Consider the following 17164-nt stretch of genomic DNA (forward strand, 5'->3'; position numbering starts at 1 on the left):
ACAATGGGACAACGTATCGTCCGTCTTTCTCGGGGGGAAAAAATATCAAAAGGAATTAATTCTTCCTATTAAGCGTAGAAACGAGAGGATTAATCGTCGTTCCCGACGCAGTTATTCAACTGCGTATAGACTATCAGAACAACGCCGTCAGATGTTCGAGAGACGATAAATGGTTTCCACTTTCTATGCGTGCAAGAGAGAGACAGAGATAGAAAAAGAGAAAAAGGAGGGGAAAGCACGTGTATATATATGTATATATATGTGTGAGTCGGATTTTACGGCCGGTTATATTGCTCGCGTATCGCTCGCGCGGTTGAAAACGTTAACCCACTATGATTATCTTACTAGATGTTCATTACAATTTCATGATTCGAGGAGTATAAATATTTTCTCGGTAGTTGCGTGCGTACATGCATCACTCTTAATCGAATTTTCACTTACGAGTTATGAATTTTTTTTTTATCTTTTTATTTTTATTTTTATATTATTCTTTTAGAAACATTGTATTTAGAAAAAGAAGAGAGAGAGAGAGAGAGAAAGAAAATATTTTAATAGGTGATCTAATTTTCTTTTTTTTTTTATTTACAACAGAGTTATGAAATGTAAAGGGTATAGTATAATAACTTACGTAGTTAATAGTATACTGTACTATTACTATATATAAGTGGTGACTGATAAGTTAAGGGAATAATACATTATGACTATATTATTACCAGCATAAGTATAAGTTATAGAATATTATAATTATATATAAGTATAAATTATTCTCTATATAATTACATAGTAGTGATATATACTTATATGGTATACGTTAATAAAGTTATAAATTTATAATTATTTTTTTAACTTTAAGTTGTATATTACTTGTGCTATATATCACTTATATTTATATATATATATATATATATATATATATATATATATGTGTATATATATAATGTATTACTTATATATAGTATAATATAATACTATAAATATAATATATATATAATATATATTTTTTTAATATTATATAATTATAGTATAAACTTAATATTATTTTATATAAGTGTATAGAAAGTTATTTCTTTCTATCTATTTCTCGTATCCCACATAAGTTTGTAACTTCAAAGTTTCGACTTTAAGTTTCATGGAATTATAGAGTTTTAAGGCGAGGTTAGCAACTAAAAGGAATAATTTTGTAAGAGTGTAGTAAGTTTTTATTGGAAAAAAGAAAAAAAAAAAAACATTGAAAAAATAACATGAAATGGTAAGAATGATATAAAATATAAAGGAATAAAAGAGAAAGAGAATGAAATGAGATATTAATTCAAGATAATGATAGGATCTTATAATAATAAAGTTTCGATTGACATTATAGAATACGACAAATAAGTAAAAATCATTTTGAAGAAGTAAACGAATAGAAATAATTTATTGAACAATTTTTTCTTTTTACGTGTCTTATGATTCTCTATGTATTCTTGTAGCATTTTTAACATCATTTCCGTGGTAATCTATTTGTTTTATCGTGTAAATTGTTATTATTCGACGTGTTCACATAGTTTAAAATATATTAAAATGCATTTACATCAGAAGATCAATTTTTTTTTATCTCCAAGAACATAATCATTTAGGAATTGAGAACGTCTTTATAAAAACAAAAACGTTGTAATAGATAAAATAATAAGGATGATATAAAATATGTATGTATGTGTGTGTGTGTGTGTGTGTGCGTGTGCGTGTGTGTGTGTGTGTGTGTGTGTGTGTGTGTGTGTGTGTGCGGGTGGGTGGGTGCGTGTAGGCGCTTGCATGAAGAAATGATAACATTATGAATAGAGATGAAGAAAAAGAGAGAGAGAGAGAGAGAGAGAGAGAGAGCGAGGGAGAGACGAATTGTTTATCAAATTATACTTATAATTCTAGATTACGATATAATATATAAATGAAAATGATTTGAAAATACAAATGAATAAAATAAAAAAGGATATAAAACCTCCCTATAGAAATAGAAACGTTTTAACAGATATAACAATAGGAATAATATAGACAGAGTAAAATATAGGACAAATATAATATTAAAAATAAGATTCGAGAGAAAGAGAAATATATTTTTTATATCTTCTTTTTTCCCAATGTTTGGTTGTCATCGTGGAATACTGAAATGAATAAAATGATAGGTATAATATGAAAAATGTAAAACTGAAAAAAGGAAAGAAAGGAGAGAAAGAGAGAGAGAGAGAGAGAGAGAGAGAGAGAGAGAGAGAGAGAGAGAAAATGAAATAGAAGAAAAAGAAAAATAAATATTAAAAATAAGAATAGAATTGAAAGAGAACTAAATCGTTTTATCGAGTTCCTCCGGTTGTCATTGTAAAATATTAAAAGTAAATCGAAGAATAATTTTTTTTTAGAGGAGACTTTTGGAGGGATGTCTGCATAGAAATAAAAAACCTTTAAAAACATATATACAAACAGGAATGATATAAAAATAGTAAAACGAAAGAGAGAGAGACAGAGAAATATATATATATATATATATATATATATATATATAGAGAGAGAGAGAGAGAGAGAGAGAGAGAGAGAAAGAGAGAGAGAGAGAGAGAAGAATATTACATTACGAAATAAAAATAAAGACTGAAAAGGAAAAAGAAAAGAAAGATAAAGAGAAAAATAGATAGATAGGTAGATAGATAGATAGATAGATAGATAGATAGATAGATACTGAGCGGAAAGGATCGACATGTAATATCTATTATTTCTTTTCTCTATTCGGACGGAATCGACGTTTCTTTTTCGACCCTTCCACGTTTTCTTTTCCCTTGAGCTTTTATCGCGCTCACCGAACGAAGCCGTAACGATTTATGCTTACCGATCGTTACACTATTTTTTTTTTTTTTTTTTTTTTTCTACGTGCGTCATCGTACATTGGAAGAAGAGCACTGAAGTGAAATTTTTTCTTATGCCTTTTTTCTATAGCTCTGAACAATCAGTCAATGCTTTTTTCATCTCTTCTTGATGAAAACCAAGAAAGATAGAGAGAGAGAGAGAGAGAGAGAGAGAGAGAGAGAGAGAGAGAGAGAGAGAGAGAGAGAGAGAGAGAGAAAGAGAGAGAGATATCTCTCAACTGTGAGGAAATCGAACGTGAAAACTTGCGAACGAGTTTGCAAGCTCGTACTAATCCGAGGAATAAAACGATCGCGTGGCTATTGAAAAGAATCTTTTTAAATGATTCTCTCTCATTTTTTCTCTCTCTCTCTCTCTCTCTCTATTTATCTACTTTTCTCTCTCTCTCTCTCTCTCCTTATTTATTTCTCCTTCTATTTATCTATCTGTATCTCTTTCTCTCTATCTATTTATCTATCTCTATTTATCTCTTTCTGTCTCTCTCTTTCTCTCTCTATCTCTTTCTTTCTTTCTTTCTCCCTTTATTTCTTCTTCGCATCCTATTTACTTAAAGGAAGAGTTCATTATTGCAACTACTATAATTCGTTTTTTCTCAGACATTACATTAGAATCAAGATAATAATTATAGTTGGATTCGAATTCGACATATAATAGTAGTTGCAGAAAGCAAACATATATCCTTATCGCTTTCATTCTCTCTCTCTCTGTCTCTCTCTCTCTCTCTCTCTCTTTCTTTCTCTCCCTTTCACTGTCTGTTTCTCTCTCGCTTAACAGAATCGAGCAGTGTATTGCTTGCATTTCGGTAGATCTCGAAACGCGGAGTTGAAATTTCACGTTGGCCAAGCAAGCAGTCTCGGTGCAAGCCGTTTTGTCGCCCTAGGCAAATTGAAATTTCTGCTGACCTCTCTCTCTCTCTCTCTCTCTCTCTTTCTCTTACTCTTTCACTCTCTGTTCTCCCTTTACTCCTCTTCCTCTTCCTCTTCCTCTTCCTCTTCCTCTATCTCCTTCTTCTTCCTAGCAACCACGAACGTCGACATTATCCCGGAGACATTGAGGAGTCAGTAGGACAAATCGATATTCGAGGTCCAGGGTTTGTCGTTGTACGTCGCCAATAACCGAAGGCAAATTTCTTCGGGTTAAAGGTCCCTTCGTCCTTCGTTTTTGCTTCGGCAATTCGAATATTCTCCATTGGATCGTTATGTCGTTCTGCTTCTCTTGATCATCGATGGTGGGTTTAAACGAGATCTTTCGCTTACAATTTTCGACGAATCGCAATTTGTTCGAGTTTCTTTCCCTTCTTTTATTTTTCTTTTCTTTTTTTTATTTTTCTTTCTTTTTCTTTTTTTTCTTTTTTGTAATTAAACGAGACCGTTTAAAAAGTTATCATAAATTCTGAAATTCTATTTAATATCTGAATTATATACGGGCTTTTGTTTTATTATTGTTTAACTAGAACGCTTGAGATATCTTCGTTACTATTGACAGTACGAGTTAAATGTCACAGGATGAAATTTATTTAGGCCACGATATTATAAATAATACGACATGTTTTTTTGATTAATTCTTATTGAAATTCATTGAAACATCGAAGTTCTCTTTTCTTTTTCTTTTTGTTATCATACTATGAATATAATAATACGGATAATATAAATGATATAATAATAGAAAACGAATTCGTTGGCTTTCGAATGACTTTGTATGAAAATGTGTGACCTTCGAAAAAAGTCTACGATTAAGATGTTTCGATGAAATACATTGGCATGTTTTAGAAGATATTTACGTTTCGAAAATGATTTAGCAATTAAATTCTATAGATCTTCAAATAGATTATTATTCGCGCGACATGAAAAAAAAAAACATGAGAATACATGTGTCTAAAGAAATTACTTAAACATGTAAAAATTAAACAGCTAAAAATTATATAAGCATCATAGTTATATAAACCTTATCGAAAAACTATCAATAATAATCATTATATTTAATATAATAATCATTATAAATAATAATAATCATTATCATTGAATTCATTTTCTTTTTCTCTATCCTTCTCTCTTATAAACTATAACAGTATGGTAATAACAACGATTGATTCAAAAAAAAAAAAAAAAAGAAAAAAAGAAAGGAGAATATAGATTATCTTGAAATCTCGAAAAAAGAAAAACAGATAACTCCGACAAATATGAGCCGTTTATTTCGAAAGTGGCCTAACTCCATTTATCTTCAAATCGAGATATTTAAGGGTTTGCGTTTCAATGAATTTAAAAATATACGTATAGGATACTAATGAGTCATACTACTTAAGTATATCTAAGGGTGTTAAATTTATAGTTCCTATTAAAATAGTGGCAATTATTAGATGAATAATATGCGTTTTCTTATCAAGAATGGAGTTAGGCCACTTTCAAAATTAACAATCAGATTCATTATAAAATTTGAAGGTGCCCAAGTCCATTTAACATAATTTAAGATGCTTCAAATTGAAAAAAACAATACTCAATTTATTTTACATATCTTTAAAACACTTCGAAAACATAATTAATGCGATTCAAAACATTTTTTAACTACATAACGTACAAAATTACAAACATAAATTTATTACAAAACAATTTACTACTTACCTAGATTTTGTGTGTGTGAAAGGAATTTGAAGAAATCATGATGTTCCGGTGGTATATATCGTAATAGGTCAATTATGTACTTGAATTTTGTTGTTGTAATTTGTCTGATATTTTTATACAGTGGTGTCAATACAATATTTTCGAACTTTCTTGGTCTACACCGACGTGGTAATAAATTCAAGACTTTAAAATTTTCATTTTCATTCATTGATTTAAGTATAAATGGAGTTAGGCCACTTTCAAAATAAACGGCTCAATTATATTGATGTCTATCAGCATATTATCCTGTTTGAATCAAAAATGATTTCTGTCTTCTGATTTCTGTCTGACATTTTATCTTATTCATATAAAAATAGAAACGATATTACGAACATACGAATTTAAACACGAACGAGCTTATAAATAATTTTATTTTCGCTTTCATTAGACATCTAATATTCTATTCGCGTGTCCGATCTTCATTGTCATATTCAAAAGAAAAGGAAAGTAAAGGAAAAGAAAAGAAAAGAAAAAAAACCGGAGAGGGTGGGAAAAAACAGAGAAATAAAAATATGATTATCATTTTAATGAATTCCTCGTAAATCGTAAAAATCCAACCTGAAGTTCGTGCAATGCCGGAAAGAAAGAAGAAGAAGAGAGAGAGAGAGAGAGTAAGAGAGAGAGAGAAAGAAAGAGTGAGAGAAATAAGAATTTCCAGTCGCGGTAATTTGCGAGATCGCGTTGTTGAACAAAAAGAAGAAAGAGAACGAGAAAAAAAAAAAGCAAAATAGAGGATGAAAGAGAGAGAGAGAGAGAGAGAGAGAGAGAGAGAGAGAGAGAGTAAGAAAAAAAGAAAAAGAAAGAGACAGAGAGAGATAGAGAGAAAGAGAGATAGATAGAGAGAAAGAGGGAGAGAGAGAGAGAGAGGTAGGGAGAAGAGGAAAGCAACCTCGGATCGAAAGACGCGCGAGAATCAAATTACCGTCGACGGAAATGATTTATACTCTGTAGCAGGATTCGAGGAGCTTCCTTAACCCATTTCTTGGAATTTTCAGGTGCACATCTTCTCTTTCTCCTCTCGAACTCGATCGTATCTTCTTCGATTCTTTTCTTTCTCTATCCCTTTCTCTCTCTCTCTCTCTTTCTCTCTCTCTCTTTCTCTTTTTCTGTCTCTCTTTATCTCTCTTTCTCTTTCTCTTTCTTTCTTTCTCTGCATATACCCTTTTAAAGCTACTCTAGAAACTCTTCGCCACGCGTTACACGTTTCCGCGAACGGAAATTATCCTGTCTCGCAAATCATGTCTATTTTCTCTCTCTATCTCACTCTATCTCTCTATCTCTCTTTGTATCTCGCTCTTTCTCCCTTTACCTTTTCCTTTTTTTTTCTCTATCTTTTCTTATTTCTCTCTCTCTCTTCCTCTCTCTCTCTCTCTCTTTCTCTCTCTCTCTCTCTCTCCTCTCTCTCTCTCCCCCACCCCTTTCTCTCGCTCCCTTTTTAAATGTTTATTTCCTTGTAATTTCTTGGATGAGCTTAACAATATAATGAGTTTAACGTCCGTCCGTCCGTCCATCCGTTTGTCTGTCCATCTGTCTGCCTGTCCATCTGTCTGCCTGTCTTTTGGTCATTATCAGTCTGTGTGTTCCTTTCTTTCATTATCTGTTTGTCTATCTTTTTTTGTATCTATGCTTCTGTTTTTTTACTTTCTCCCTCCCCCTCTCTCTCCCTCTCTCTCTCTCTCTCTCTCTCTCTCTCTCTATCCTCCCTTCTTTCTCTCTCTTCGTCTGTCTATCTGTATTTTTCTATCTGTCCATCTGTTTTATTTTGTTTTTCCTTTTTTTTCTCTTTCTCTCTCTCTCTCTCTCTCTCTCTCTTTCTGTCTCTCTCTTTCAGTTTTTCTTTCTCTCTCTCTCTCTCTCTCTCCCTCTCTCTGTCTCTCTCTCTCTCTCATTCTCTCTATCTTCCTCTCTCTCTCTCTCTTTTTCCGTCTCTCTTTGTAGTTTTCTATCCGTCTCGTTTTCTTTATACATATCTATCTGCCTTTTTCTTTTACATGTATGTCTATTCTTTATACTTTTCTATTTGTCTGTTTTTTTCTCTCCTTGCTCACAGTTTTCTACCTGTCGGTTTCTTTGTACATATCTATCTGTATTTTTCTCTTTATATCTATACGTTAATTTTTTATATATTTCTACCTGTCTTTTGTCATACACATACATACATACACGACATATACACGTTGCTATATATATATATGTATATATATATATATATATATATATATATATATATTCTTCTGCTTTTATTTTTTTTGCTAAACTGTCTTTTTCTTCATACTCATCACGCACGCATGCACACATACACGCGCGCAGGTAAATATATAAATGTACATATGTAATATGTAAATATATATATGTGTATATATATATATATATATATATATATATATATATATATTAATCTATCTTTCTTTGATTGTTTATCTGTCATTTTTTTCTTTTCCTTTTTATTACCTTTATCTGTCCTTGTTCTTTTTTGTTTATTTTTTTCCAATTACTTACCTATTTTTTTTTCTTTCTATTCGTCTTTCAATCTTTTTTGTTATTATTTTTCTGCTTCTTTTTCTTCGTTTGCATATCTATTTTTTTCTCTGTCTTGTTCATTTACACTATGTCTTACTATCTGTATTTTTCTTGCTGTTTGTCTGCTGTCTGTCTATATGTCTGTCAGTCAGTCTGTCCATTTGTCTGTCCGTCTGTCTGACCACCTATCAATTTTTTTCTCTTTTTTATCTATCTATTTCATTGTCTATCCGTTCATCTGCTTTTTCCATTTTATTTGTCGATCTTTTTTTTTTTTCTTTCCATTCTTTCCTATACATCTCTTTCTTTTTCTCTGCCGTATCCTGTCCTTTTCTCTCTTCGTCTATCGTCTTTCTATCTTTTCTTTTCTTTTCTTTTTCTTTGTTTTTCTTACTTTTCTTTTCCGTCCGTTTATCTCTATCTTTTTCGCACTAACCGTCCTTTTTTTCTGTCTTTTTCTGTCTCCTTTTCTACACTCTCTCTCTCTCTCTCTCTTTCTCTCTCTCTCTCTCTCTCTCTCTTTCTCTCTCTCTTTCTCTCTCTGTGTCTCTTTTTCTCTTCCAATCACTATCTATCCTCCATCTGCTTTTCTCACTTTTTAATAACCTAAAACGATAAGTAAACTCGAGACTCAGGATCGTTAGCTCTCTACAGATAACAACTCGACTAATTAGTGAAAACGATCACTTATCGAACGTGCCAAGGTAGTCTCAAGTCGATTATCCCTTGGCAATCTTTGATTCTTGAACTTTGATTTTATTCTTGAATGAGCGTATTACACCAAAGACGTGGAATTGTAGATTGAAGAAGAAAAAGAAAAAATGATTGAAAGAATGAAAACTTGTGTAGAATACGACGTTTCTTTTCGTCGTTGAGAATTTTATGGTTTTGAGTTCTAACATAGCTCTAGCGTAACGTAAACGATAACCATAACGGAGATACGAGATATCGATCGGCTCCTCTGGCCCTTTACCATGTTGCTTTGCGTGCATATCTCTATGTATATTTGCGCGCATGCACACCCACACACATACATTATATAATATGTAACATATATATATATGTGTGTATATATATATATAAATACATACATATATATACGTATATATGTATATATATATATATATGTGTGTATGTATATTGTCTTTTTACCTTAAGCTTTTTTTACATTCACTATCTTCAAAGGTACGCTCTCAAGAAAATTCGTACGTCGTAAGAAGATTTTTCGTGAAATATAGATATCTAGATAGCGATTTGAACGAATAAAATTGTTATGGGATATACGTGTATGCTAGGAGATTCTAACGAAAATTTTCAATCTATACTTTCTTTGTCTCTCTCTCTCTTTCTCTTTCTCTTTTTCTCTCTCTCTCTCTTTCTTTCTCTTTCCTTCCCGTTTCTTTTGCTATATAACGAGTAACGTCTTATATAGGACGACGATGTCGTTTTACGTAAAAGTTAAAACAAATAAAAAAAAAAAGGAAAAAGAAAGAGAAAAGAAAATGAATATATATCGTCTCGTTCGAATGTAAAATAATGAATAAAACAATTTTTATATTATCCTTGAGTTCTTTTATTTTTCTTTTTTTCATTTCCTTTTTTTTTATTTTTCATATGATACAATTCACGTGACAGAGGGTAGTGGAGCCATTTCGAGTCGTGAAGAATAGGCTCTTGAATATATTTTGTTGGCCCTTTTAGATAGGTGTACATATACATATACATATACATATACATATACATATACATATACATATACATATACATATACATATACATATACATATACATATACATATACATATACATATACATATACATATACATATACATATACATATACATATATATATAATCTGGTAGGCAAAAATGTTTTTATTCGAACCAAGCCAAAGAGTTATGGTTCAAAATGTTGGCCATTTTCTTTGACCGTGTGCGACCACCAAAACTCTGTATATGGGTTTTAATCGAAGCTCGAATTCGACATGTCGATGATAGCTTAAGAAACAAGAAAAAAGAAATGGAAGAAAATATAAAAGAAGAAGAAAAAAGGCGGAAGGGAGAGGGGAGAAAAAAGATGAGAAAAAAAGGAGGAAAAGAAAGGAAAAAAGAAAATAAAAAAAACAGGAAAAGAAGGCAAACGCGGAAACTTCAGACGTGGCTGGGAGAATATAACGGGGCGATAAAAACGCACCCTCTCGAAGCGAGGTACCGTGGTACCGAGAATTCATCAAGTATTTTTCCGTCGAAGAACGACAGCTGACAGGAGAGATTACTTTTGCGTACACGAGAAGAGCTCCGTGTTAGCGTAGAAATACGCTTTTGAGAATTGCACCGACATAGTGCTATATCGACGTTCGTTACCCTCGAAGCTTTCCCTTGTGTCTCGTTTATACACGGTGTACCAGAAAATGTGATCAAGATTCTTCGTATGTAATATTTAAATGATGATAAAAAGAATTTTTTATTAAACGCTCAATCTGACCTCCGTTGAATTTTTCATACGTTGTTTCCAATTGTAAGCCATTTTTTCCCCTTTTTTCTTTCTTTTCCTTCTTTCAAAGTCAAAATTAAATCACGCCAATTTGTTAAACATCGCTGTAAAATTGTTCATTTGTATCGTTGTTGTTGTTGTTGTTGCTGTTGCTGTTTCTCCCCCTTTTTCTCTTTTTGTCTTGATAAAATATTCGATTGAATAAATTGATGAAAGTCAAAAGGATTATTGTTTTATTTGTAAAAAATTTTGGGATTTTACTTTTCTTTCTTTTTTTTTTTTTGCTTTTTTTCTTTGATCAATGTAAATTCTAGACGTTAGAATGACACCCTGTATATAATATTCCACTCTCGGTAGGCACACTCGAAATGGCGAATTCAATCCTGATCAACGTCAACGTATCAGCCGGCTTGCAGTGATTCGCCGTAGAAACGTGTCGTTCCGATGTTTGGTCGACCTAATTATTTTTCCGATCCGACGACGAAATGATCGATCGCACGTGCCACACTAGAGAGAAAGAGCTCCATCTTCCTCCGATCTGACAAACCGTTTTCCTACGGAGTACAAACGGATCGCTTTCGTTCGTTCTTCTGTAAATTGATCTCTCTCTCTCTCTCTCTCTCTCTCTCTTTCTCCCTTTCTCTCTCTTTCTCTCTCTATCCTTATCTCTCTCTATTTCTCTCTCTTTTTATTAAATTCTTACATTCGACGTTTTTGCTCATTTAAGGAAGATTCTGATTTTACAACATTGTTAGTTGTAAAATTGAAAAAGAGAAAAACAAAAAGAAAGTGGCATCCCTTAATAATACTTAGAACGAATAAACTTTTTCTCATTAATGTTGTATAATAATTATTACGAATATTCGACGAAACTTGAACGAGTTTTTAAGTAAAGTTTTATGTAATAAAAGTATTATAAAAAAAATCATTGATAAAGTTGAAATATTGAAAATAATATGAAACCATGTAAATCGATTTCTTCTTCTTCTTCTTCTTCTTCTTCTTCTTCTTCTTCTTCTTCTTCTTCTTCTTCTTCTTCTTCTTATTATTATTATTACTATTGTTCTTATTATTAATATTATTATTGTACTTATTATTATTATTATTATTATTATTATTTTATATAATATTTTATTATGTAATATCTACATTATTATAATTTTCTATTTCTTGAAATTCAAGTGCGAGAGAGATAGAGAAAGAGATAGATAAATAAAAAGATAGATAGATAGATAAATAGATGGATAGATAGATAGATAGATAGAGAGAGAGAGAGAGAGAGAGAGAGAGAGAGAGAGAAGATATCACGTAAACGAGGCTATTTCATCGAGAAAATATTTTTTCGTGTCAGGCGAACAAGCGAGGTCAGACTTTGGCCAAACTTAATTGGCTTTTGTTCCATCGGCCTTCGAGTATCCAACTATTGAACGAGGTAAGCCCTCGCGACTTTTGTCGAACCATTCAACTCCCTGACACCACCAACTCGTCTAGGTGTTGCTACTTTTCGTATTCCGCGTTCTCTTTTCTATCTTCCTCTCTTTTTCTTCCTTTTTTTACCCCCATTTCTTCTTCTCTTTTTTCCTTTTTTCCTTTTCTTTTCTTTTCTTCCTTTTTTTTCGTTTTTTTCTTTTTTTTCTTTTTTCATCCAGCATTTTCCCCGGTTCCGTTCGACTATCGATCGTCATTTTCTCTCTTTCCAATGGCGCTCGATGTCGAGCAGCCCTGCAGGCATTTTTTCCGTCGTCGTTTGGTCGACGTTAAACGGCAGAAAAATCGACTCGGACGATGTTGCTCCCACGAGAGAGAGAGAAATAGAGAGAGAGAGAGAGAGAGAGAGCACAACCTTCCATTTTTCCTACTTTTTGCCAACTTTTTTTTATATCCCTTTATTTCTCTCTCTCTCTTTCTCTCTCTCTCTCTCTCTCTCTCTCTTTCTTTCTGTTTGTCTATCCCTATCTCTTTTTTTTTCTTGATTATACACATACATGCACAGACGTTAAATATGTCGAAAGCTTAGAAAAATTTTTCTGGCAAAATTATCGTGTCTTCCATTTGAATTGGTTTTGGATCATCCTCATAATATTTCAACTTCAACTTTACGAACATTTTTGAGATTATATATATATATATATATATATATATATATATATATATATATACATATAAAGAAACAAAGAAAAGGAAACGAAAATGAAAAGAAAAAAGGAAAAAAGAACAAAAAGAAAATAAGTAGAAAAAAGAAGATATAAAAGGAACTTGCTCGTCGAATTCTGTAATTAATGCTTTTGCAATAAATCCGTGAAAAATCGATATCTCTTTCGATATCGATAAAGACGATTATACGAATCGCTCTGTTACGTCAAAAATTCGCGTTATCCGTTATAACGTTTTATACTATGACTTATGATATGTTCTCTTAACATGACGAGTAACCGTTACTACATAATCGTGCTTTGCCAGACTTTTCCATTGGGAACATTCGGTTTATGCAGGCCTCTATAATGCTACGTCTTTGAATGAGACTCTTGGGAATATCATAGAAAGAGATAGAGATATGTATATACACATATAAATCAGGAAAAAGATAGAGAATGAATGAGAAAAAGAGAGAGAGAGAGAGAGAGAGAGTGAGAGAGGAGAGAGAGAGAAAGTGGAAAAAATCCAGAGGAAATATAAGTCCGATGAAATTACTTTTCTCGCTCTCTCTCTCTCTCTCTCTTTTTCTCTTTCTCTCTCTCTCTCTCTTTCTCTTTCTCTCTCTCTCTTTCATAAATGTATGTAGTTCATTCTTCATTTTATTCATTCGACGAAATACTTATGTAAGTGTAACAACGAGCTCGATGAAAATGGCCAACGAATATATTATTCAACAATGTCGTATTGTTTACATCGGTACAATTTAATAATTACGATCGATAAACATTTTTTTGTTTAGCTTTCGAATTCTGTAAATTACTTTTTCTTCTATTTTTTTATTTACATTTTTTAAAAATTTTATTTTTCAAATAATTTTCATACTCGTATTTAAATATCTTCCGAGAAATAAAGAGAGAAGGGAGAAAGAGAGAGAGAGAGAAAGAGGGAGAGAGAGAGTGAGAGAGAGAGAGAGAGAGAGAGAGAGAGGGAGAAAGTGAAAGAGAGAACGAAAGAGGAGCCAGTACTTTCGAACGCTCGAGAGCCCGTCACCTGATTTTCTTTTGATCATACAAGCGAGCATGCGTTGAGAATACCAAAGGAAAAGAGCTTGTCAGAGAAAGAGGGAATACGAGGTATGCTTATTTCTACAGCTTAAGTGATTCAACGATACGTGTATTTGGGTGTTAGAGGAAAATTTATGGTAATCTTTGAGGATTTCTATGCGATTTCGAAATCGTGCGGATCATTTTATTTCTACGAAATGAATCCTTCCTATGATATATTTCTGTGTTCGATGTAATAATAATGTCTCTGATTAATGGTTGATTATTAATGAGTAATAATAATAATAATGATAATAATAATAATAATAATAAATTAATAAATAATAATAATAATAATAATAATAATAATAATAATAATAATAATAATAATAATGATTGCATCGATCGAAAATGAAATTTAAGAAGACTTCTTTAATTTAGTTAAAGATTAATTTCGTTAAATTATTGGAAAAATAATATATTAAGAAAAATTCAATTGATGAATTCATTTGTAATATTATAAGCAAATTTTAAATGAATAGAATGGTCATGTGTACTTTTCACATAACCAAGTCACATGAAGTGAAACATATTAATATAAACATATAAAATACCCGACTTCCGATTAAAACAGAAGTTGAATGGTTTTTAGATTTTTTTATGGAATACCCTTTATAAAATATATATGTATAATATATATATATATATATATATATATATATATATTTTATTGGTTCTAATAAACGAGATATTCATCCGATCCTTAATTTATAATTATCCTGTATGTAAAACGTACGAACACGATACAATAGCGATGAGATTATATGTATGTCATTACTTGTGTAAAGTATTTAACGAAGAGCATTTTGTTGAAAAAATGATTTAGCATTGGCTTTATATCAGAAAACGAATTCACAATGAAAATCGTTGCCAGCCACGACGCATGGGAGCTTCTTTTAACCATCGTTCAGTTGGAACGATCTCGTAATGTGAAAGGATAATGGTCGACTTGGACGCGACAAATGGAATATTATAATAAGAGGGATAGAAGAAAGACAGGATTTAACAACAAAAGAAAAAGAAAAAAAGAGAAACGAGAAAGAAAAATTGAAACAAAGAACTTGAAACTTTTGTGCGTTTATCATTTTTCGATAAAAAAAAAAAAAAAATAAAAAAAAAATAAAAAAAAATAAAAAACTTTCCTATTTATATTGTTTGAACAATTGAAAATATTTCTTGCTTTTGTAGATCTGTTTTAAATAAAAAATTATTACTTTTTGTCTCTCTTTTTCTTCTTCTTTTTTTTTTTTCTTTTTTTCTTTTTTTAACGAAACGGACTAAATGATATCTTTTCGATAGACAAAACAAAAATAAAATTTGAACAAAATGATATATTAAATCCATCGAAAAAATCTATATAACAATTTTTTTTTTTTTTTTAATGAAACATAATTTGAGAAAAGAAGATAGAAATTTGGAATAAAAAAAAAAAAAGAAAAAAAAAAGAAAAGAAGAAAAAAAAACATACATATTTTCGAAACAAAACGAACAGAACCATGTTGCGTTTGATAGATCCAATATTTCCGTACAATTTTCGAACATATTCTATATCTTGAAAGAAAATACATAGGAAGGAAAATAGCGGGTGGTGGTGTTTGGATTAGGTTGGTGGATTGGGGTTGGGAAGTTGAGCGTTTCGGGTGGTGTAGATAGGAAAAAAAAGTCATTTTAATATTATTGTCTTTGATTTTCGCGTGTGGTATTATTCCGCCAACCGAAATTCCGTAATTTCGTTTTCACGCTGGCACTGCAAAATTATCACCGATGGAAGAGGTTATGAAACCTCGGAATAACGAGGAGAAGGGGACGGGATGGGACGAGGGATGGTAAAGGTGGAAGGTAGGAAAGGGCGGGGAAGGGTTGAGGGGTTAGCGGGGTACGGTGGAGGAGACAGGCAGTCCAAGCCGCCACCACCGCCGCCGCCGGCTGCAGCAACTCGATATTTGGAGATGGTCCAATTTTTACACGCACATTACCATTATTAGATTCATCCCGCGGAACCTTTTTCATTTGCGAGATAAGCCCCGACCACACCGTTCATCTTCCGCGATTAACGTTTTCCATCCAACGTTGGAGCTTACCAAGGGATTCCACGAGAGTTTCGTAATACGTGAAAAAGAGATTCGCCCGCCAAAATTCAAATTCGTCCTCGTTCAACGACATTTTTCTTTTTCCATTTCTTTTTTTTCTTTTTTTCTCTTTCTTTTTTCTTTCGCCAACGTTTTTCCCAACAACTCGATCCGACGAATTCTGCTTCTTCTTCGACTTCTTCTTCTTCTTTTCGGATAAGAAAAAAAAGAAAGAAAAGGAGGAGAGAGAGGGGGTGAGAGAGGGAGGGGGAGAAAGATGGAGAGAGAGTGAGAGAGAGAGAGAAAGAGAGAAAATGATCGGATTATATGCCTTAAAGGGAAACATCCCTATACACGGATACTTCTTTTGACAAAGTAGTATCTAAAATTTTAAAGCGGATTGCTCTTTACGTCGTTTCCGAATTCGTCATATCGTCGAAAATCCTCCTTCTAAATTCGTGCGAGCCGCTAGAAAGTCAAGATAGTAAGCAGTACGCGTTTATAATACTCCTGAGAGTCTTTCAGACTACCGTTCACATGAAAAGTCGAGAACGGCTGGAAAAGATTCTAGCTGTCTGTGGAAAATCATTTACCGTGAATTGGAGATAAAGGAAGATAAAGCGAGATAAAAATGGGGGAGATATAATTCGAGATCAGAGAGAATTATCTGAGTAGAAGGAGAAAAGAAATCTTAAGGGAAATAAGAGGGAAAAAAGGAAAAAAGAAAAGAAGAAAGAAAAGAAAAAAAATTTCACGAAATCAAAACAAACTCGAAGATTGAAGTTGTTCCTGGAATAACACTGTACGTGTCGGAAATTTTATTTCAATGGAAAGACTGACCTTACCTGACGACTTACAAGACCGTACCATTGATAACCATCCTTTAACCGGCTATCGGTAACTTTCTATAAAGGGAAATTTCATTTAAATTCTATAGTATAATATTCATGTTGAGAGGTTAGAATATTGTATGATAAAAAAAAAAAAAGGAAAAAGAAAACAAGAGGGAATTTACTTACGTTTCTCATGATTCTTTTTTTTTTTTTTTTTTTTTTTTGATTAATTAATTATATTACATTTTTACATTTCATTTTTTTTTCTTTATTTTTATTCTTATCTATTATTTACGTACGATCAGAATTTTAATTGGAAAAATTTTTAACGCGTATACATATGCATACACACACACACACACGCAAACGCACATGAACGTGCGTGCATGTATGCTTGTATGTGCATTTCAGCACATATACATATATATATATATATATATATATATATATATATATATATATGCAA

General features: G+C 32.0%; 1 protein-coding gene across 2 annotated transcripts in view; it reads left to right on the top strand.

Annotated features, from left to right (window-relative positions):
- LOC124953202 (semaphorin-1A) overlaps nucleotides 1-17164 on the top strand; it is a 327153-nt gene that overhangs the window by 57834 nt on the left and 252155 nt on the right. Inside the window, exon 1 of one of the 2 annotated variants that reach the window (XM_047504239.1) lies at nucleotides 16493-16667. The exons of the other annotated variant lie outside the window; for it this stretch is intronic. The gene's annotated coding sequence lies outside the window, so the exon portion shown is untranslated. Of the gene's footprint in view, nucleotides 1-16492; nucleotides 16668-17164 lie in introns of those variants that run through there. 2 annotated transcript variants of the gene reach the window in all.

Source organism: Vespa velutina, chromosome 11 (assembly GCF_912470025.1).
Source record: "Vespa velutina chromosome 11, iVesVel2.1, whole genome shotgun sequence".
NCBI lineage: Eukaryota > Metazoa > Arthropoda > Insecta > Hymenoptera > Vespidae > Vespa > Vespa velutina.